The sequence below is a fragment of the Crotalus tigris genome, unplaced genomic scaffold (genome assembly GCF_016545835.1).
Source record: "Crotalus tigris isolate CLP2741 ecotype Arizona unplaced genomic scaffold, ASM1654583v1 scf7180000017928.472892, whole genome shotgun sequence".
Taxonomy (NCBI): domain Eukaryota; kingdom Metazoa; phylum Chordata; class Lepidosauria; order Squamata; family Viperidae; genus Crotalus; species Crotalus tigris.
Genome location: NW_024096723.1, coordinates 23,286 through 47,418, shown reverse-complemented (window position 1 = coordinate 47,418; position 24,133 = coordinate 23,286).

Genomic DNA, 24,133 nt, shown 5'->3' with positions numbered 1-24,133 from the left:
GCTGCCACAAAGAAGAGGGAGTCAAGCTATTCTCCAAAGCATCTGAGGGCAGGACAAGAAACAACAGATGGAAACTAATCAAGGAGAGAAGCAACCTAGAATTAAGGAGAAATTTCCTGACAATTAGAACAATTAACCAATGGAACAACCTGCCTCCAGAAGTGGTGAGTGCTCTAACACTGGAAGTTTTTAAGAAAAGATTGGACAGCCATTTGTCGGAAATCGTGTAGGGTTTCCTGCCTGAGCAGAGGGTTGGACTCGATGACCTCCAAGGTCCCTTCCAACTTTATTATTATTATTATTATTATTATTATTATTATTATTATTACACTTGCAGCTGTTCAGTGATTCCAAGCTAGGCCCTTGCTTGACCCCTCCTTCCAGCCTAGCTGGCAGTTTCCCCAAAATCTACTAAATGGAAGATAATCTATTTCTTTTTCCCCCCTTTTAATTTTATTTAAAATGTTAACACTAGAGACTATCCCAAGTGGGATAAATACCAGAAGGATGCTACGGGATGCTGCTACATTGCTTCCAGGGGATTTTAAGTCAATGTTAAAACCAGATGGTAGCTTCCAGATTTCATAGATCCTTAACAGCTTTAAAAATAGGGGTGATGTGGCCAATGAGGCTGCTGCGTCTAGACCAGGGGGTCTCATATAAGGCCCTTCCTATCCTAAATCCAAACCCTCATTTTCATAATAAGACATACATAGATGGAAATATTCTTTGGGAAAAGGAGAGCGACCAAGAAAAAAAAATGGATTTCCTTTCTTATCTTACTTTCCCATTCTATTTGCCATTTACAGTTGGCTTAGCATTTCATTTTTACAAGTTTTATCTTGGCTAGTATGATTTCTACCATTAACTCAGTGATTGTAATACATTCTCATTATTATTTTTTTATTGATCCAGACTTGGACTTAGGGAAAAACAATGAAAGCAACATGCGATAGGACCTTATTGATTTCTTGACTTCAGAAGGAGTTTTCAGATCTATAGCCCAACATTTTTCCCAATGTAGATTCTAAAATATTAGATACAATCTCAAACAACCAACCAAACTGTTCATTTAGTGACTGTTCAGAGTTACAACGACACTGGAAAAAAAGTGACCGATAACCATTTTTGACTGTTACTAACTTAATAACTGCAATGATTTACGGAACAATTGTGATAATAAAGATTATCAAATGGGGGCAAATCTCACTTAACAACTGTCTCACTTAGCCACAGAAATTTGGGGCTCAGATGTGGTCATAAGTCGAGGATCAATTGCACTTTCTTTCTTACAACTACCTTCTGCCTCCATAATTTCATGAAATTTTCATTCCATAATTTCATGGAATCTGGGTGTGAAAGTTAGGCGTTGTCATTGAGAACCCCTTGTTGTCTAGATATTTTGAACTTCTGCATTCTCATATATTTTTTTGTCCTTCTCCAGAACTAATTTTTAACATGAGTCCTTGTTGTAACTGCTCCTGAAGGTGACCTCATAAAGCTTTCTGGATGCCAAATGCCTATCTTAACCCTGAGGTTTTCAATCACAAGTGGGTCAGGACCATATGATACTGAACTAAGATGCCTTGTAATTCTGGTCCGGACAGCATTAACTCAACAAAAATGGTTTTAAACAAATATTTATTGACCAGGAATTCTAAGCAAAGACTTACTATGCTGTAGATGCATCTGGGCTTTGCATATCTGTCCGTTTTTCGTAGGTTAAAAAAAAGCGGTAATTCTCCATATCAACTGAGCGTGGTTACAGATGCCATCCATGCATACACATGCTGGTTACACAAAAGCTTTTACAAGCCTGACATGTAACAGGATGTCCTGCAATAACTTTTTAACGCCTCCCACTGTCTAGATAAGAAATGGATCTGACTAACATCTAAACTACATTCCCCATAAGCTATCTCTTAAGGAAACAGCGTTTAACCCTTTAAATGCTAAATGCTCTAACATACAGTTCTCATTCAAATTAGATTATTTAAAATAAATGATAAGCACCTAGAGGGCACTTAGGTAAAATCACTCAAGGGGAGCATTTTCCTCTGTAATTTGGGCTGAGTTCTGATGGAAGGGAACAGGGGTGAAGATGACTTGATCACATGCAATCTGATCAGTGGTGGGATTCGGCCCATTCGCACCACTTTGGCAGAACCGGTAGCTAATTTTTTTTTTGTTGCCCAAGCCCAGATTGGACTTCCGGAAGCGGCATTTATTTATTTATTTATTTATTTATGAGATTTATATACCGCTTTAAGTGCAAGCACTCTCTAAGCGGTGTACACCAGTAAGCAATGTATATATATATTTACATTGCCCCCAACAATCTGGGTCCTCATTTTACCTACCCCGGAAGGATGGAAGGTTGAGTCAACCTTGAGCCGGTGAGATTTGAACCACTGACCTGCTGAACACAGTCAGCTAAAGTGGCCTGCAGTACTGCACTCTAACTGCTGCGCCACCTCGGCATACACACAGAGAACCGGTTGTTCACCGATTTGAATCCCACCATTGAATCTGATGACCTCATAAGTTTGGCCTAGAAACCAGCCCAACAGCTACTTCCTTGGACCCTTAAAAATGTTCCTTAATTTGCCAATAATTGAAAGTGAGACTCTTGACAGTTTAACAATCACTGTATAAAACTCACCTGGTAAACCTTTTCATTCCATATCCATATTTTGCTTTCCAGCCAATTATTTCCCAGTCTTGTTACCAGCTTCCTCCTGCAAGGAGATGTTAATAACATTAAGTGAGTTGCAGACAATGACAAAGTTAGCTGCCAGGCTGGCCTTCTGCACATTTTTTGACTGGTCATTAGTTAAGGGGTTGCTGGAGGGAGAATTTGACAGATTTCCAAGGTGTCATGGTTTTCTCATTAGAAAAAGGAGGGCACGGTTACCGCGGTGTGCCAAATATATGCAATCAAATCGGGTCAGTGCGATGGAACTTTTTCTGTCTCTATCATAAAACCGGGAGAGATACTTTTCTTAGTAAGACATGTGTAGGATAGGGGCTGCAGATATGTGATAGTAATCTAATATAGGCATGGGATAAAATGGGTTTTAGTGTTTAATATAATATAGCAGGGGTGTCAAACTGTTGGCCCATGGGCCGGATGCGTCATGCCGAAAACGTGCCCGTCCCATTGCCAGCAATGGAAAAAAAGGCGCAATACATCTCGTGACATTGCGAGTTTGACACCTCTGTCATATAATATCTGAAGGCAAGACAAAAAGCAATGGATGGGAATTAATCAAGGAGAGAACCAACCAAAACTACGCAAGGAGAGAACTAAGGAGAAATTTCCTGACAATTAGAACAATCAGTGGAATGACTCCCTCCAGAAGCTGTGGGTGCTTCAACACTGGAAGTTTTTAAGAAGAGACTGGGCAGCCATTTGTCTGGAATGGTATAGGTTTCCCTGCCTGAGCAAGGGGTTGGACTAGATGACCTCCAAGGTCCCTTCCAGCTCTGTTATTCTCTTATAATAGTAAAGGCACCAGAGTAGAAACCAGGAAATGGTGAGTTCTAGTCCCACTTTAGGCATGAAAGCCATCTGGGTGACTTTGGGCCAATCACCAGGAGACTGTGAGTTTTAGTCTCACCATAGACATTCAGGTGGTTGAGCAAACCTGGGCCAGTCACACTCTCTCAGCCCTAGGAAACAGGCAATGGCAAATTGCTTCTGAATAACTTTGCCAAGAAAATTGCATGAATTTGTCCAGGGGGTCACCAGGAGTCAAGATTGACTTAAAGCTACCATTCATGCACACATTTAACATATGGATACCTTTTGCCAACAAAAACTAATAGTTTTTCAAAGTTCAGCAGATAATAACAGAATAACAGAGCTGGAAGGGACACTGGAGGTCTTCTAGTCTAGCCCCCTACTCAAGCAGGAAACCCTATACCAGTGATGGCGAACCTTTTAGAGACCGAGTGCCCAAACTGCAACCCAAAACCCACTTATGCATCGTTGGGTGCTGGGTGGGTGTGGCCCATTGGGTGGGCGTGGCTGCGGTGGTAACAGCAGACTGGGTGGGACTAAAAAGTTCAATCAATCAATTCCAACTTTGCAAGATCGTTTTTTTTCCCATGAGAAGTTGAAATTGACTGATTGAACTTTTTTTTTTTGGCACACGGCAGCAGAGGCCTAAAGTGAAAAGGTTTTATAAAACCCAGCTGAAGGCCTAGGACTGGGGCAATGGCGCACGTACCCACAGAAAGGGCTCTGAGTGCCACCTCTGGCACCCGTGCCATAGGTTCGCCACCACTGCCATATACCATTTCAGACAAATGATCGTCCAATCTCTTCTTAAAACCTAAATATTTTTAAAAAGGTGGATAGTCTTCCTGGTGCAGAATATTAGGGAGGCCAACAGCCAGTAACTACCTGGATTAGGCTGATCTGACAAGCAACTCTAACAGTCTAGAGTAGAGTAGAGTAGAGTAGAGTAGAGTAGAGTAGAGTAGAGTAGAGTAGAGTAGAGTAGAATAGAGTAGGATAGGATAGGATAGGATAGGATAGGATAGGATAGGATAGGATAGGATAGGATAAAATAGAATGGAATGGAATAGAATAGAATAGAATAGAATAGAATAGAATAGAATAGAATAGAATAGAATAGAATAGAATAGAATAGAATAGCAGTTGGAAGGGACCTTGGAGGTCTTCTAGTCCAACCCCTGAACTTGGCTGTTTTCTTGCAGACCCCTCATTTCAACCCTGAGCTACAAAGATTCTCTTTTTTGGCATCTTCAAGGATCCATGAAGAGAAGGATCAAAAGTATGGTTCCCAACCACCCTTTCTGTCGTCCCAGAATGCCTTATAATGCTCCATTTCGGTTTCTACCTCAGGCTATTTTTATTTCCAAGACTGCTGTGCATCTCCAAGCATTTCGAAGCATTCTTTGCAAGAGGCTAATAATGCTGGAGACAACTGCCCCCCGCCCCAGCAAATTGACGTCCTAATTCAGCAAAGTGACGCAGCTTCTCCCTGGCTTAAATCCTCATCTGTGCCCGAATTAGATTTTAAGCAGGTTTCTCTGGCTTCTGCTATTTTTCTTCTCCAGTTAGCTCTTTGTCTAATGGCTTTCTTTTTCTCAGCAAGTGTTCATCACCCTCAACTCGCTGACTAGCCACTGTACAATAAAATTACCAGCTATTAAAGAACAGAAATAAAATAACCACGTTAAATCAGGAGATACAGACGCCGATACAAAAAAAATCATGCTTAAAATACTGTGCAGTAAAGTCATTTGAAAGCAGACCGGAATAAAAAGGACTATGAGTTTCTCAAAGAGGTGAACCTTTTTGTTTGTTTGTTAGTTTTAGTTGAGTGGGATTCCCCCTTAGGTTTTGGGGTGCCTTTGTGCAGTTTCCTCCATCCAATTAACAACAACAACAAAAAAAAATCAAAATTGACCAGTGTTGAATGAAAAGTCTTCATTGTGGTTCAGTCCAAGCTGGGAATAAACATGGTGACTGCTTTAGAAAGAAGGTTGTAGTTTATTGAAGAGGAGAGCCAGACAGGAAGATGGCTCTGGCAGAAAAAAGAGGGAGCACATGTAGGGAGTGGGTTTTTATACCCTCTGGAGCCTTTGGTTTGGAGTTGTTTCCTGTTCCTGTTTGAGGCTTTGTATTTCCTGTGTCATGTATTCTGACCTGAGTCTGGGTGTGTCCTTTGGCATCTGTGGGTTAGTCCTGTTCTGTCCTGTCTTAGAGTTTGGGTTGGGTATGTAGATTTTAGATGTCTTTGTCTTCCTAAGCTTCTAGCTTCAACCTTCCTGATGGTTTACATCTGCATTTCTACAGAGCTGGTTCCTGTTTGGGGAAGTGAGACTTGGGGCTATCAAGAAAACTGGGCATGCTTTTCTGCCTTTTTAAGATCCTTTGAGGAAATATATTTTTCTGCCCTTTTAATATTTCCTTCTCTGGAAATATTAAAAGACTTGCTGATATTGTTGCCCTCTTCCTTTCCTTGCTGTGCTTTTTCTCCCTTTCTTGAATTTTTACTCAAGTTTATTGTAATGTAAAATGCACAAGAAAAGAAAGATCTGAATGGAGGGGGGGGGAATGCGGTATAGAAAAGGAAAGGGAAAGGAAAGGAAAGAAGAAAAGGAAAAGAAAAAAAGTAGCGACTTTCTATTCTTTTTTTGTGCAGTAGAATACAAAATACAAGTTACAGCCTCAACATTTTACTTTACATTTCTAAGAAGCACAAGCCATTTCTATAGCAACAAACTTAACTAGTCGTCAAAACCTAATTCATTTTTTTTCCCGTTTTCTGTCTTGAGCATAAAATCCAGGAACAATTTCCAAATGGAAATGAAACTGAACGAATTCTTCTCTTTAGCTTTGCCATCTTTGTTAACTCCATTGGTTTTTTTCCATCCATTCTTCCATTTGTGGGAACTAACGTCTCTTTCCATTTTGTGGGGTCCTCGGTGCTCTCTGAGCTGGGTGGTTTCCTTGCAGACATTTCATGACCCAACTAGGTAACATCATCAGTGCTAGAAGGGAGGGGGGATTTGTGGAGAAGGAGGAAGAAGAGAGAGGAGGGAGGAGAAGGGTTTTGGGGTCCCTGGTGCTCTTTGAGATTGGTTGTTTTCCTGCAGACTTTTCATGACCCAACTAGGTATCGTCATCAGTGCTAGAAGGGAGGAGAGTTTTTGGAGAAGAAAGGAGGAGGAGGAGGAGGAGGAGGAGGAGGAGTGTGGTGTCCTTGGTGTTCTCTGAGCTTGGTTGTTTTCTTGCAGTCATTTCATCACCCAACTAGGTAACATCATCAGTGCTAGAAAGGAGGGGTTATTTATTTATTTATTTATTTATGAGACTTATATACCGCTTTAAGTGCAAGCACTCTCTAAGCGGTGTACACCAGTAAGCAATGTATATATGTTTTACATATATATACACAGGGTTTGCCCTGTGGTGGGTTTCAAATAGGTGGACATCCGGTTCTCTGTGTGGATGCTGCTTCTGGAAGTCCGTTCTGGGCCTGGGCAACAAAAAAAGTAGCTACCGGTTCTGCCGAAGTGGTGCGAATCGGCTGAATCCCACCACTGGGTTTGCTCTATTTTTATATACTAGTCTAGTGGCTTGGCCTGTCAGTTTTGGTTGGAATTCTTTTGGTGGTTCCTGGTTTAGGCTGTTATTTACTATTAGCTTAGAGCCACCAAAATCACTCCAACCAATCCTGACAGGGCAAGCCACTAGAATATAAAATGAGCGCCTCCTTGCCCCAGTGATGTTACCTAGTTGGGTAATGAAATGTCTGCAAGAAAACCGCCAAGTTCAGAGACCACCAAGGACCCCACAGTTCTCCTCCTTGTACTCCACTCCCTTCTTGTACTGATGAAGTTACCTAGTTGGATCATGAAATGTCTACAAGAAAACAGCCAAGTTCAGGGAGCACCAAGGACCCTAGAGTCCTCCTTCTCTTCCTCCTCCAATCTCACTCCCTTCTAGGACTGATGATGTTACCTAGTTGGGTCATGAAACGTCTGCAAGACAACAACCAAGCTCAGAGAGCACCAAGGACCCTAAAGCCGTCCTCCTCGCACAACCCAATCCCTTCTAGCATTGATGACATTACCTAGTTGGGTCATGAAACGTCTACAAGAAAACAGCCAAGCTCAGAAAGCACCAAGGACCCCACAGTTCTCCTCCTCCTCCTCCTCCTCCTCCTCCTCCTCCTCCTCCTCCTCCTCCTCCTCCTTTCCCTTCTACCACTGATGATGTTACCTAGTTGGGTCATGAAACGTCTACAAGAAAACAGCCAAGCTCAGAAAGCACCAAGGACCCCACAGTTCTCCTTCTTCTCCTCCTCCTCCTCCTCCTCCTCCTCCTCTTCCTTTCCCTTCTACCACTGATGATGTTACCTAGTTGGTTCATGAAATGTCTGCAAGAAAATCACCAGGCTCAGAGAGCACCAAGGACCCGAGAGTCCTCCTTCTCTTCCTCCTCCAATCTCACTTCCTTCTAGCACTGACGATGCTACCTAGTTGGGCAATGAAATGTCTGCAAGAAAACCACCAAGTTCAGACAGCACCAAGGCCCTCACAGTTCAACCCTAAGCTACATGTGTTTCCTTCTTTCCATTTTTGCACATATGAGGGTTCAGTCCATCCTTGGCATTTTTCTCAAGCTAAGGGAAAAAAGAAACCCCGGTAAAGTAGAATATTTGTAGCTCAGGGTTAAAATGAGGAGATCTTGGTGCCGTCTGAGCTTGTTTATCTTCTTGCAGATGTTTCATTGCCCAAGCTAGGTAACGTCATCAGTGTTAGAAGGAAGTGGATTTTGTGGAGAAAGGAGATAGGAGAGGAGGGGGAGGACTATGGGGTCCTTGATGCTCTCTGAGCTTGGTTGTCTTCTTGCAGACGTTTCATTACCCAACTAGGTAACATCATCAGTGCTAGAAGGGAGTGTGTTTGCGGAGAAGGAGAAAGGTGGTGGTGGTGGTGGTGGTGGTGGTGGAGGAGGAGGAGGAGGAGGAGGAGGATCTGTTGAATCCTTGGTGCTCTCTGAGCTTGATTGTCTTCTTGCAGACATCTCATTACCCAACTAGGTGATATCATCAGTGCTAGAAGGGAGTGTGTTTGCGGAGAAGGAGAAAGGTGGTGGTGGTGGAGGAGGAGGAGGAGAAGGAGAAGGATGACTGTTGAGTCCTTGGTGCTCTCTGAGGTTGATTGTCTTCTTGCAGACATTTCATTACCCAACTAGGTGACATCATCAGTGCTAGAAGGGAGTGAGGTTTGAGGAGGAGGAGGAGAAAGGAGGAGGAGGAGGAAAAAGAAGAAGAGGAAGAGGAGGAGGAGGAGGAGGAGGAGAAGAACTGTGGGTTCCTTGGTGCTCTCTGAACTGTGGGTTCCTTGCAGATGTTTCATTACCCAACTAGGCAACTTCATCAGTGCTAGAAGGAAGTGGAACTAATATTGTTAAATCCAGCTTGATCATTTAATGTTTCCCTTAATGGCCAGATCACTTGCGATGGAGTTACTGATTAGGGTTAGGGGCAGATCAAAAACAATCATCTTTGATAAAATTTGCCTCAGTTTCCTCTGCTGCTGCCGATATCCAGGGAGGGTCCTCGATGTCTTCTCCTCTTGTGAATTTTATCTTGACGAAGACATTTTACAGCCTCATCCAACTGTCCCTGTGGCAATAAGTTAGCACCGAAGACAAGCTTTATATCCTCACCGTGAAGGTTGGGTGAGGCTGTAAAACACGATAAAAGGGCGAGTGGAGGGAATGGTTTTAGTGGATAAATGTTCTACAGGTAGGCTGAAGATAACGGGGATTCAAACTGCGATGGTCTTTTCATTTTAGAAGAAGCTGTATCCGAGAACAGAACTGTTCTCGTGAAGATGTCTGTAAATCTACAGTGTGAGCAGTCATTTCATCTGTCAACCCACTCCAATCCCTACTTCATGGGAGTTTTGCCTTGAATTCATCTCATACAGCCTGGGGCACAGATCTGGACATTGCTTCATTAGGATAATAGAGATGAACCTGGTGAGCAGCTTGTGGTTGGACTGGGCCAATCCCCCTGCCTTCCCATCACTCTTTTATTCTTGCCTCTGTTGCTGCCTCAGAAATGTGAATTCTTCAGCAGTGTCCAAAAGGTCAAATGCAGTCCTAGGCTATATTGTGAGAAGAATAGCATCAAGATTAGAGGTTATTTTATACAACGGAATAGAGAACCTAAAGAAGAAACAAGGTAAAACGCAAGCTGTTTTGGATGGAGTGAAGAGAACAGAAGAATTTTTTAAAAAAAATTGCCAGAGAAGAAAAGTATTTCTCAACAAACAAAGCTTTTACAATGACAATTTCCTACATTTCCAGGGGTTGGACTAGAAGACCTCCAAGGTCCCTTCCAATTCCGTTATTCTGTTATACACTCTTGAACCTACACTGTATCTAAACTTCATTTCTTTTGCTCCTCTGAAATGCTGGGCATCTGGATTACGTGCTATCACAGATTTGCAGAGGACACACATGGAGTTGTGGGGAGAGTCAGGCCGCAAGAACCACACATGGAGTTACTTCCGAGTAGAAGAGAATAACAGAGTTGGAGACTTGGAGGCCTTCTAGTCCAACTCTCTGCTCAAGCAGGAAACTCTATACCATTTCAGACAAATGGCTGTCCAGTCTCTTCTTAACAACATCCAGTGATGGAGCACCCACAACTTCCGGAGTCAGGTTGTTCCACTGGTTAATTGTTCTAACTGTCAGGAAGTTTCTCCTTAGTTCTAGGTTGCTTCTCTCCTTGATGAGTTTCCATCCATTGCTTCTTATCCTGCCTTCAGGAGCTTTAGAGAATAGCTTGACTCCCTCTTCTTTGGGGCACTCCCTGAGATATTGGTACATTGCTATCATGTCCCCCCTTGTCCTTCTCTTCATTAGACTAGACATACCCAATTCCAGCAACCGTTCCTTATATGTTTTAGCTTCCAGTCCCCTAATCATCTTTGTTGACTAGTTCTTTTTATTGTTGTTCACCTGCAGACAGAATCTTGCCAGACTAAAGCAATTATCTGCACAACTACAGATATACTTTGTGAGCGTCTAGGGAAGATCTGTCTTTGTTCTCTTCCTGCCTATCTGACATTCCAACCTTGACTGTCTCTTTGTCCTCTGAGAAAGGCCCTTCTCCTTCCTGTGTCTCCAGACTACATTCCATCACCGAGGGGATGCAAAGCCCTTAGAAAACTGTATGAAGGTTTAGGACGGGGATAGGCAACCTTGGTTCTTTTATGACTTGTGGACTTCAACTCCCAGAATTCCTGAGCCAGCATGGCTCAGCTAGGAAACTCTCCCTTTCCCCTCAGCACGGCTGGCTCAGGAATTCTGGGAGTTGAAGTCCCTGAGTCATAAAAGAGCCAAGGTTGCCTACCCCTGGTTTAGGAGGATCTTGCAACAAAGATGATTAGGGGACTGGAGGCTAAAACGTGGAAAGAATGGTTGCTGGAATTGGGCATTTCCAATTTAATGAAAAGAAGGTCTGGAGTAACACGATAGCTAATATCTATCTAATATCTGAGGGGCTGCCATGAAGAAGAGGGAGTCAATTTAATAACAACAACAACAACAACAACAACAACAACAACAACAACAACAACAATAATAATAATAATAATAATAATAATAATAATAATAATAATAAAGTTGAAAGGGACCTTGGAGGTCAGCTAGTCCAATCCCCTGCTCAGGCAGGAAACCCTATACTATTTCAGAGAAATGGCTGTCCAGTCTTTTCTTAAAAACTTCCAGTGTTGGAGCATTCACTGTTTCTGGAGGCAGGTTGTTCCACTGGTTAATTGTTCTAACTGTCAGGAAGTTTCTCCTTAGTTCTAGGTTGATTCTCTCCTTTAGATTAGTTTCTATCCATTGCTTCTTGTCCTGCCTTCAGGTGCTTTGGAGAATAACTTGACTCCCTCTTCTTTGGGGCAGCCCCTGAGGTATTGGAACACTGCTATCATGTCCCCCCTCGTCCTTCTCTTCATTAAACTAGACATACCCAATTCCAGCAGCCTTTCCTTATATGCTTTAGCCTCCAGTCCCCTGATCATCTTTGTTGCTCTTCTCTGTACTCTTTCTAGAGTCTCAACATCTTTTTTTACATCGTGGTGACCAAAACTGGATGCAGTAGTCCAAGTGTGGCCTTACCAAGGCCTTGTAAAGTGGTATTAACACTTCACGTGATCTTGATTCTATCCCTCTGTTAATGCAGCCTAGCACTGTGTTGGCCTTTTTGGCAGCTGCAGCACACGGCTGGCTCCTATTTAAGTGATGGTCCACTAGGACTCTGAGCACCTGAAGGCAGGACAAGAAGCAACGGATGGAAACTAATCAAGGAGAGAAGCAGTCTAGAACTAAGGAGAAACTTCCTGACAGTTAGAACAATTAACCAGTGGAACAGCTTTCCTCCAGAAGTTGTAGGTGCTCCAACACTGGAGGTTTTTAATAAGAGACTGGACAACCATTTGTCTGGAATGGTATAAGGTTTCCTGCCTGAGTAGGTGGCTGGACTAGATGACCTCTGAGGTGCCTTCCAACTCTGTTACAAAAACAAAAAGCTGGAGTTGTAAATATCAAGAGAAGAATTTCAACAAGAAGCGCAAGATCCTACATTTAGTTTGGAAAAATCAAAGGTGAGTATATAGAATGGCCAGGACCAAAGAGAATAGGGGTATGTGTGAAAAAGTTCTGGATCCCTTGGTGAATCACAAACTGAAAACCGGGCAACAATTTAATGCAGATGCAAGAGTGAAGGTGTAGTGTCAAGATTAAAGGAAGTGTGTTGGGTTTTTCTAAACTGTACTCAATTAAATTGGCATAGAATCAAGAGAAACCAAAAGGCAATGGACCCCGAAGAGGTGTTTTCCTTATAGTATATCTCCCTATAACAGTTGGGGAGATGTTTAATATTATAAAAACAAGCATATAAAAGTGATATGTGAGTACTTCCTATATTTATTTCTATCACTATTTCTGCACTATTACTATGTTACTTACTATTTATTCATTTATTAGATTTTTTATCCCACTTTTATTACTTTTATTATCTTTATTAAGTGTTTATTTCTAAACTGCCTTTATTATTTTTTATAAATAACTCAAGGTGGAGAAAAAGAACTAATACTCCTCTTTCCTCCTCCTATTTCCCCCTCAACAACAACCCTGTGTGGTGGGTTGGGTTGAGGAAGATTGATTGCCTAAAGTCACTCAGCCAAATTTCATATCTAAGATGGGACTAGAACTCACAGAACCCTGGTGATCGGCCCAAAGTCACCTAGTTAGTTTCATGGCTAAGGCAGACTAGAACTCACCATCTCCTAGTGATTGGCCCCAAATTCTCAGTTTTCATGGCTAAGGCAGAACTAGAACTCACAGTCCCCTGGTGATTGGCCCAAAGTCACCTAGTTAGTTTCATGGCTAAGGCAGACTAGAACTCACCAATTCCTGAGGATTGGCCCCAAATTCTCAGTTTTCATGGCTAAGGCAGAACTAGAACTCATAGTCCCCTGGTGGTTGGTCCAAAGCCAACCAGTTAGCTTTCATGGCTAAGGCAGACTAGAACTCACAGAACCCTGGAGATCGGCCCAAAGTCACCTAGTTAGTTTCATGGCTAAGGCAGACTCACCATCTCCTAGTGATTGGCCCCAAATTCTCAGTTTTCATGGCTAAGGCAGAACTAGAACTCACAATCCCCTGGTGATCAGCCCAAAGTCACCTAGGTAGTTTCATGGCTAAGGCAGACTAGAACTCACCATCTCCTAGTGATTGGCCCCAAATTCTCAGTTTTCATGATTAAGGCAGAACTAGAACTCACAGTCCCCTGGTGATTGGCCCAAAGTCACTTAGTTAGTTTCATGGCTAAGGCAGACTAGAACTCACTGTCTCCTGATGATAGGCCCAAAGTCACCCAGCCAGAAGGGGGACTTAAAACCCATGGTCCCCTGGTGATTGACTCAAACTCAGGCCACTGGCTGTCAGGCCTAAGGTGGGACTTGAACTCACGATTCCTCCTTGGCTAACACCTTAACCACTAGACTGGCTTATAATCTGAACCAATCAGGAAATCATCTCAAATCAGTCCAATCCTGAGAATGATGAAGAGCTGATGATAGATGAACAAATCTTCGCTGCATAGGATAGCGGGCAAAGGGTGCGGTTAGGGGTCTCCGACTCCACCTGAGAACATGGATGCCCTTTGCCTCCTTGTCAAAACATGCGGTCCTGCGATCCTCTGAAATCTGTAATAATTTATCTATTGAGCAGTTATGACAGGTGATGAATTGAGCACAAGGAGCTAGTTCTCAGCGTGCTATTAATCACGAGGCCACCACACAGGGACAGGATGAGCAATCTATACCAGTTATGGATGTTGTAAGGCTCACCTTATTGAGACAGCATAAAAAGGTCACCGTGCTACTAAAGAAAGCAGGATGAGTAGATTTAGCTGGATTGATGAAAGAGCTGGATTTTGTGTGTTTTCAATGGCCCAAAAACAACAACAACAACAACACATAATTAAATCTAGGCAAACACCATAAATAACTCACTTGATGGAGGGAGAGGAGAACCTGGTTTTTTTTCTTTCCTTTCCATTACTTCTGCAGCTTTCTTTCATCCATTGGCTGATTATGTACCACCAAATCAATGTCTTAGCAACTGTTGTGTCCTGGGCCTGCTGAAGCATTTCAGCAGGCCCAGAAATGTTGCAAATGGTTCTGGGCACCCGGAAAGCTGCCTGGGACCAGACTGGTTGGCATCAGACTTGTGCGCATGCGCAAGGCACGAAAAAAGGTTCTTCCCTATCGGCTGGACTGCCTGGGTTTGGGGAGACTATAAAAGACCTGCATGCCTGTTTGGTAGAGAGTTGAGTTGAGTTGAGGAATGAATAAAGAAGTACTTGTTTACAACATGTAAACAATGCCGAGAACCCCAAAACGTAAAAGCAACCAGACAAGCAGATCTCCTCCAGGATGATCTGTCTTCAACCCGGTTCTTCAGATCTTCCAACAATGTGCTCATGAGTAACTGCAGCAGCAATTCAGATCTCGTCTATGAAACTTCAAACTTCGCGTTTGCTCTTGAGAATATGATGCTACCTTGTAAGAAAACAGAGATATCCATGGGGGTGGGAAGCTTCTTAGGTTGCATGCATTTTCTGCATAGTCTCAAAGAGAGAAGCAACCTGGAATTAAGGAGAAACTTCCTGATGGTGAGGACAATCAACCAGTGGAACAGCTGGCCACCAGAAATCGTAGGCGCTCCATCACTGGAGATTTTTAAAAAGAGACTAGACATTCACCTATCTGAGATGGTATAGGTAAGGAGTAGGCAACCTCGGCTCTTTTATGACTCATGGACTTCAACTCCCAGAATTCCTGAGTCACCCATGCTGACTCAGGAATTCTGGGAGCTGAAGTCCATGAGTCATAAAAGAGCCGAGGTTGCCTACCCCTGGTATAGGTTCTCCTGCTTGAGCAGGGGGCTGGACTAGAAGACCTCCAAGGTCCCTTCCAGTTCTATTCTATTCTATTCTATTCCATTCCATTCCATTCCATTCCATTCTATTCTTGTATCTCTGACATCTTGAGGCAGAGATATACAAAGCTCAGGTGACAACCTGCCCCCTTTTACAACCTTTCCTGTCACAATTGTTAAGTGAACTACTGCAGTGGTTAAGTTAGTAACCCATTTGTATAGTGACTCCAGTTTCTACATTGACTTTGCTTGTCAGAAGGTCACAAAAGGTGATCCTGTGATCCCGAGACATGGCCATGGTCATAAATATGAACCAACTGCCAAGTGTCCAAATTTTTATCTTGTGACCTTGAGGGTGCTGCAACGGTCATAAGTGTGAAAAACGGTCATAAGTCACATTGGTTTCAGTGCCATTGTAATTTTGAATGGTCACTAAATGAATGGGTGTCAAGGTGAGGGCTACTTGTTGTGGGAAGAATCCAGAGAAAGAAATATTTTGGGAAATATTAAAAAGGCAGAATATATTTCCCCAAAGATCTTAAAGGCAGAACCCAACCCCGCCACCCAAGTCTCTCTGCCCCAAACAGAAACCAGGTCTGCAGAAATGCAGATGTGATAATCTTATCAGAAAGATTGGAGTCGGGAAGCTGGGATTAGAAAGAAAGATCTCTAGAATCAACAATCCCTCACACCAAAAAAATCCAACAGTATCAGCCACAGCCCCAGGGAAGCAGAATATGACCTTTGGGACATAATAGGATTAACCCACCACCCTCAGAATACCAGAAAGGCACACTCAGACTCAGGTCAAAGTTCATGCCACAGGAACAACAAAAGGCTCCAGAGGGTATAAAAACCCACTCCCTACATGTGTTCTCTCTCTTTCTTCCAGAGCTATCTTTCTGTCTGGCTCTCCAATAAACTACAACCTTCTTTCTAAAGCAGTCGCCATTTTGATCATTCCCTGCTTGGACTGGACCCTGGTGAAGATTTTTCCTTCAACACTGTATTAGAGGTCTATGGGCAGGAGAACTGGAGGAAACATAATTGAAAGAGCAACAATTATATTAAATTTCTTTCATCGCCCTTGAAAAACCCCTGCTGAATGAAGTGCCTACAGGGGAAAACAATTTATCTTGGACAACCCTTTAATGAATAATGCCTGGAAAACCCAGGCAGGTTGGTTTCTTTTTTACCCCTTGTTAATTAGATTCATGTCCTACCTTTCTTCAAGAACTTTGAGGTGGTTTGTACATGCGGTCCTTGACTTACCACCATAATTCAGCCCAAAATTTCCAAGCAAGACCATTGTTAAGTGAATTTTGCCCTATAATAGCATAGCCATAGCACTTAGACTTATACCATCCCACAGTGCTTTACAGCACTCTCTGAGCAGTTGATAGACAGACAGACAGACAGACAGACAGATAGGTAGATTGGGTGGAGAGAGAGGGAGAGAGAGATGATAGATAGATAGATAGATAGATAGATAGATAGATAGATAGATAGCCAGCCAGCCAGCCAGACAGACAGACAGACAGACAGACAGACAGATAGCCAGCCAGATAGATAGATAGATAGATAGATAGATAGATAGATAGCCAGCCAGCCAGACAGATAGATAGACAGCCAGCCAAATAGATAGATAGATAGATAGATAGATAGATAGATAGATAGATAGATAGATAGCCAGCCAGCCAGCCAGACAGACAGACAGACAGACAGACAGATAGACAGCCAGCCAGCCAAATAGATAGATAGATAGATAGATAGATAGATAGATAGATAGATAGATAGATAGCCAGCCAGCCAGCCAGCCAGACAGACAGACAGACAGACAGATAGACAGATAGCCAGCCAAATAGATAGATAGATAGATAGATAGATAGATAGATAGATAGATAGATAGATAGATAGATAGATAGATAGATAGATAGATAGCCAGCCAGCCAGCCAGCCAGACAGACAGACAGATAGCCAGCCAGATAGATAGATAGATAGATAGATAGATAGATAGATAGATAGATAGATAGATAGATAGCCAGCCAGCCAGACAGACAGACAGACAGACAGACAGATAGATAGACAGCCAGCCAAATAGATAGATAGATAGATAGATAGATAGATAGATAGATAGATAGATAGATAGATAGCCAGCCAGCCAGCCAGCCAGCCAGCCAGACAGACAGACAGACAGACAGACAGATAGACAGATAGCCAGCCAAATAGATAGATAGATAGATAGATAGATAGATAGCCAGCCAGCCAGACAGACAGACAGACAGACAGACAGACAGATAGCCAGCCAGATAGATAGATAGATAGATAGATAGATAGATAGATAGATAGATAGATAGATAGATAGCCAGCCAGCCAAATAGATAGATAGATAGATAGATAGATAGATAGATAGATAGATAGATAGATAGATAGATAGATAGATAGATAGATAGATAGATAGATAGCCAGACAGACAGACAGACAGATAGGTAGATTGGGTGGAGAGAGAGGGAGAGAGAGATGATAGATAGATAGATAGATAGATAGATAGATAGATAGATAGATAGATAGATAGATAGATAGATAGATAGCCAGCCAGCCAGCCAGCCAGACAGACAGACAGACAGACAGACAGATAGCCAGCCAGATAGATAGATAGATAGATAGATAGATAGCCAGCCAGCCAGCCAAATAGATAGATAGATAGATAGATAGATAGATAGATAGATAGATAGATAGATAGATAGCCAGCCAGCCAGCCAGCCAGCCAGACAGACAGACAGACAGACAAACAGACAGACAGATAGATAGGTAGATAGATAGCCAGAGAGACAGATAGACAGACAGATAGTCAATCAGTCAGTCAGTCAGACAGACAGACAGACAGATAACCTTTATTGTCATTTTTTTACTGTGGGCACAACGGCACACATCAAAAATGAAATTTAGTTGCCCGCTCTCAAAGTGAAACGCATACATGACACACACCTAAAACATACTATGTACAACATATGTATAGACCCTAACCCCTACATATACATAGCAAATAAATATTAAATACTGTCCATCCTGAATATATAACGGAAGGAGGAAGCTTGAGAGTTCACAAGGTTAATGCTGTATGGAATGAAATTATGGCTGAATCTGGATGTTCAGCATATTGCCCTAGCAAGCTCTTCCGTTTGTTAATTGTTCTCACCGTTAGGAAATTTCTCCTTAGTTCCAGGTTGCTTCACTCCTTGAGGTTAGTTTCCATCCATTGTTTGTTGTCTTGCCTTGTGGTGTTTTGGAAAATAGTTTGACACCCCACCCCATCGTCTTTGTAGGAAACATATCATGACATATCGTGACGTAGAATTCGGTGGTTTAGCTTCTACCAAAACTTAACATTCTTCAAATTCTCAAAGGTTTCCTTTGAGGCTAAAACATATAAGGAACAGTTGCTGGAAATGGGTATGTCTAGTTTAATGAAGAGAAGGACCAGGGGGGACATGATAGCATCTTCCAATATCTCAGGGCTGCCACAAAGAAGAGGGAGTCAAGCTATTCTCCAAAGCACCTGAAGGCAGGACAAGAAGCAACGGGTGGAAACTAATCAAGGAGAGAAGCAACCTAGAACTAAGGAGAAATTTCCTGACAGTTAGAACAATTAACCAGTGGAACCACCTGCCTCCAGAAGCTGTGGGTGCTCCAACACTGGAAGTTTTTAAGAAGAGACTGGACAGCCATTTGTCTGAAATGGTATAGGGTTTCCTGCCTGAGCAAGGGGTTGGACTAGATGACCTCCAAGGTCCCTTCCAACTTTATTATTATTATTATTATTATTATTATTATTATTATTATTATTACTACTACTACTACTACTACTACTACTACTACTACTACTACTACTACTACTTTCATATCTTAATCAGGAAACTAAACTTAATAATATCTTCTATCTGTCCTGCAAATATGACGTCTGTTCTTTCTACCTATCCCTAAGTCTTTGCAAATGACTTTCAGATTTCTCAAAGCAACTGGAGGGGGGGGGGAAATGCATGAAAGATTTGCTGCATTTCACTGTGCCGTATTCAGTATAGTGATCTTTAACATCCCGTGTAGTTATTTGCTGCTTTTAATGTACACAATTTGCCGTTAACTCGGCCTCCAGTTCATCTCTCAGCTGTTTTCCCAAGACCGACTTTCATATTCAGATTAAAGCAAAATTCTCCCCATTTTTCATCTTGACGGCCTATATGATCATCCCATTTGCCAAGGGCCTGGATCTTTTTATGAGTTTGCAGATCAGCACATTACATTTATAGTTCTCTAGGGGAGTGAAAAGCCATCTTTCTGTTTATCAATAGATTTATCTCTTTTTTTTAAAAAAAAATGATGTCCCATTTGTTTCCTTGATAACAGCTCTTAAGGAAATTGACAATCAGCGGGAATGGGAAACTGGAGGCACTATACTATAATAAATATTATTTAAAGGGGGGCAGTGATTTATTAACAGCCTGGGAGATGGAAAACACACTGTTTCCCAAGCTGTAGATAATTATGATCCTCTCGTTCATTATGAATGCAAAGTGAGTACAAATTTCTTTGCTATCAGGGAGAAAGTGGGTGATCTGTCTATCCTTCTCTCCCAATTTTAGACATTAATTGTACTGCTTCAATTCTTCTCTCTCTATTTGTTTCTCAGCTGGAAGTTGCAAAGATGATGAAAAGGCTTCAATTGATGTCTGTGCTTTCCATTAGCTAGAAAGAAACATGAGCATTATAAAAAAATATATATGCAGCTGCTTGAAGTTAAAATACCTTTGGATATCTAGATATTGGCCAGCAGTCTAAGTGATTCAAAATCTCCTTTAGCATTACCGTAGCAGACTGAACATGCGCTTTACAAAATAACAAGCCAATAAACGAACAATTGATATGGTGGAGACCTTGGTGCTCTCTGAGTTTGGTTGTTTTATATTAGAATATTAGAATTCTTTATTGGCCAAGTGTGATTGAACAGACAAGGAATTTGTCTCTGGTGCAAAAGCTCTCAGTGAACATACAAGCAACAAGTGATAAATCATGACCATAATCATCATAAAATACATTCAACATAAATCATAAGATACAACACTTAGGGATAGTCATAGGATACTACATAAGCAATCAACATAAATCATACTAGGGTACTAAATAAAACAATATAAATCATAAGATACAAGCAACAAAGTTATAGTCAGAAGAAGATAAGGAAATAGGTAATAGGAAAGGTGAGAAGAATAGTAGTAATACAGCCGTATTAGATAGTTTGACAGTGTTGTGGCAATTAATTGTTTAGCAGAAACAATTCTGCTAAACAAACTCTCCTAATTGTTCTAGTGTACAATGTGCTATACCAATAGTGGTGAATCTATTCCATTCCATCCATTCCATCCCATTCCATTCCATATATTCTATTCTATTCTGTTCCGTTCCATTCTATTCTATTCTATTCTATTCTATTCTATTCTATTCTATTCTATTCTATTCTATTCTATTCTATTCTATAAGCTCTCTTCCTAGAGGGCCACAGCTGCTGAATCCAGTTCATGTACATCTTCATCCCATTAGAGACATTTTGAATGTATTAAACATCCCATTTTTTTTTTTTTTTTCAGCCATGGGGATATTATCCTTGAGGCATTACAAGCTTCTTCTCAAATGTGATGATTCAGGCTGTTGCACGGCAAGGAGAATGGGATTTCGTCAATCAAGGCTGAAAGTGCACTTGCTTACTAAGATAAGAATGTGCATTGTAAATTCTCTTGATTTATTGCAAGGCGCAGCGAGATGCAGGAAGACAGCTTGCTTAGCAAATACCAGATAAATGGTAATCAGCTACTCCAGGGGATATTAACAATAGGGCTAAGAGGCCAAGTTGGCTCAAGGGGGTTGCATGTGTGTGTGTGTGTGTGTGTGTGTGTGTGTGTGTGATCGTGTCTATTTGCAGTCTACACAAATCAAAACTCTAAATCCTTGGTTCTCAGCCTACGCTATGCAATAGGAATTCAGTGATGGACTCTTGACCAGGATGCAGTTTTCCCCATTTTTGAATCTCACTTTATTCTGAACCTACAGCACTTAGAACTAGGGATCTTTATTGTTGTGTCCTGAGCCTGCAAAAGCAGGCTCAGGACATTGCTATGGTCCTGGGGTTGCTGCAAGCTGCCCGGGACCAGACTGAGTGGCGCCAGCCATGCGCGAGGCGCAAAAGCGCGCCATTAATTGTTACTGTTTTGTCCAGGGATCTGGACACTAAATAAGGAGGCCTGCGAGCCTCGTTGTTGTTGGAGTGAGCAGAAGGAGAAATAAAAAGCTGTTGATTCTACCATGTGTGATCTTCATTCGCCACTGAACGAAGGACTTAACACTTATTATCTGCAGACACTGACCTGATCTGTTTTTATCTTAATTTAATATATTGTCTCCTATATAGTTGTCCCTGTATTTAAACTAAATTTGTCTATCCGTGATTGCATGACCTCTGTAGATGACATACACAAAATAAATAAAATAAAAGCTGATCAATGTGTTACAGTGTTGAAAAACGATATGCATCTTGAGTCTTGTCTGATTATAACTGGTCCTGTTAGGTAGTAATTAAGAGGTACCTGATGCTAGGTTTTCCTGCTTCAACGGGGGGGGGGGCTGGACTAGAAGACCTCCAAGGTCCCTTCCAGCTTTATTCTATTCAGCCATCAGAACTTTGAATCTGGGTGATAATCCCCCCCCTTTTTTGATCTGTCATAAGTTTGGTTGCTAAGCAACCGATCATAAAGGACCACCTCGAATTAGATCTGGTGTAATCCACTTTCCACTGAGCCTTTTCCTCTTTGAATCCACAACCTTTATAGCTGGAATCTTCCCTTTTTCTGCCATGAGTGGCATTTAGCTCTCTCTCTGCCAATTAACACTTGCATGACAAAAAACCCAGCCTTTGTTAAGCACCAAATACTGGTTGCAGCCAATGCTTCATAAATTTAGCAGATATTATTAAATTTAGACTGCTAATTACCCCTTCTGTGAATTCTGCAGCCTTTTGCATGCAAGCAGGTAATAACAATGTCTTGTTTTTAATTAGCTCCAAGCATTTGCTCTTTATAGGGCATTATTGCAAGGCCATTTATATTGCAACATAAATCAGGTATCCTTTGTCTGCTGTGGATTCCAAAGAAAACGCAGAAGATAATGCACTAAATGGCTTCTAATCCCAAAGGGCTTAAAATGAGGATAGTTTTAGGGAACTAACACTCCTTTACCGACATGCCTAAATGCAACATCCAAATTACGTGGAGTATTAGTACCGCTTTATAAAGCCTTACTAAGGACACGCCTGGAATATTGCAACCAGTTTTGGTCACCCCATTACAAAAAAAGATGTTTGAAACTTTGGAAAAAAAATGCAAAGAAGAGCAACAAAGATGATCAGGGGACTGGAGACTAAAACATATGAAGAACGTGTGGGAAGAAAAGTCTTCATCCTGGTTCATCCAAGCCGGGGATAAATAAGCAACATGGTGACTGCTTTGGGAAGAAGGTTGCAGTTTATTGAAGAGGCAGGAAGATGGTTCTTGCAGGAAAGGCCAGAGGAAAGAAGAAGGGCTGAGCACATGGGTAGTAGGTTTTTTTACCCTCTCTAGCCTTTTGTCTGGAATAGTTTCCTGTTCCTGTGGCATGAACTTTGAGGCTATTTCCTGTGTCACTAAGGTGACCAACCATCCTCCTTTAGGGAGGACAGTCCTCCTTTTGTAAGTTCTGTTGTCTCTCGAAAAGTGTCCTCCTACATGTCCTCCTTTTCGATATTTGAAGACTAATCTGTAAATCTCTGTATTCTATCGATGCCAATCCGATCCGTTGCATGTGATGTGACATATTTGTATTTGACATGATGATTCGTCAAGGCTTGGTACAGTGCGGCAAGGCGCGATTATGAGACGCATGCGCTCCGCACAGGAGGATTGTTTTGAGAGAATGCGCTGCGTGCAAGAGTGCGCCACACGCAAGTGGCTTTGTTTACTTCTTACCGAAACACAACACGCACGCATTAGACTCACTTTTTTTTCTTCAATTTATTTGTGTCCTCCTTCTCATTGTAAAAAAGTTGGTCATCTTATGTGTCACGTATCCTGACCTGAGTCTGGGTGTGTCCTTTGGCCTTTGTGAGTTAATCCTACCATGTCTTGTCACAGGTGGGGTATGCAGATTCTAGGTCTTTGTTTTCTTGAGCTTCTGGTTCCAATTTCCTGATGGTTTACATTTGCATTTGTACAGGGCTGGCTTCTGCTTGGGGGAGGGAGATCTGGAGCTATCAAGAGAAACCGGGCATGCTTTTCTGTCTCTTTAAGATCCTTGAAGGAAATATATTTTAATATTTCCTTCTCTGGGGCTGACTTCCCACAAATGGTTGCAAGATTTGGGTTTGGCTAGTCTAGAGAAAAGAAGGACTAGGGGGGACATGATAGCAGCATTCCTGTATTTGAGGGGCTGCCACAAAGGAGAGGGGGGCCAAGAAACAACAGATGGAAAATAATCAAGGAGAGAAGCAACCTGGAATTAAAGAGAAACTTCCTAACAGTGAGGACAATTAACCAGTGGAACAGCTGGCCCCCAGAAGTTGTGGACGCTTCATCACTGGAGGTTTTTAAGAAGAGACTGGACAGTCACTTAGTCTGAAATGGTATAGGGTCTCCGGCTTGAGCAGGGGGCTGAATTAGAAGACCTCCTAAGCTCTATTCTGATTGATTGATTGACTGATTGATTGATACCAGCAGTTTTTAAGAAGAGACTGGACAGTCAGTTGTCTGAAATGGTTTAGAGTTTCCTGCTTGAGCAGCAGGTTGGACTAGATGACCTCCAAGGTCCCTTCCAGCTCTATTCTAATTAATTGAACATGACTAACATCTGGAACATCTAAAATACTCAATGGTGGGTCAAGGAAAAAAAATTGTCAATACAGACAGTCCTCAATTTACAACTCTTCGTTTAGTGACTATTTGAAATTACAACATCACTGAAAAAAGGTGACTTACTTCTGCTTTCCCCACGTATGACCATTGCAGACTCCCCTGGGTCATGTGATCAAAATTTGTGAAATGG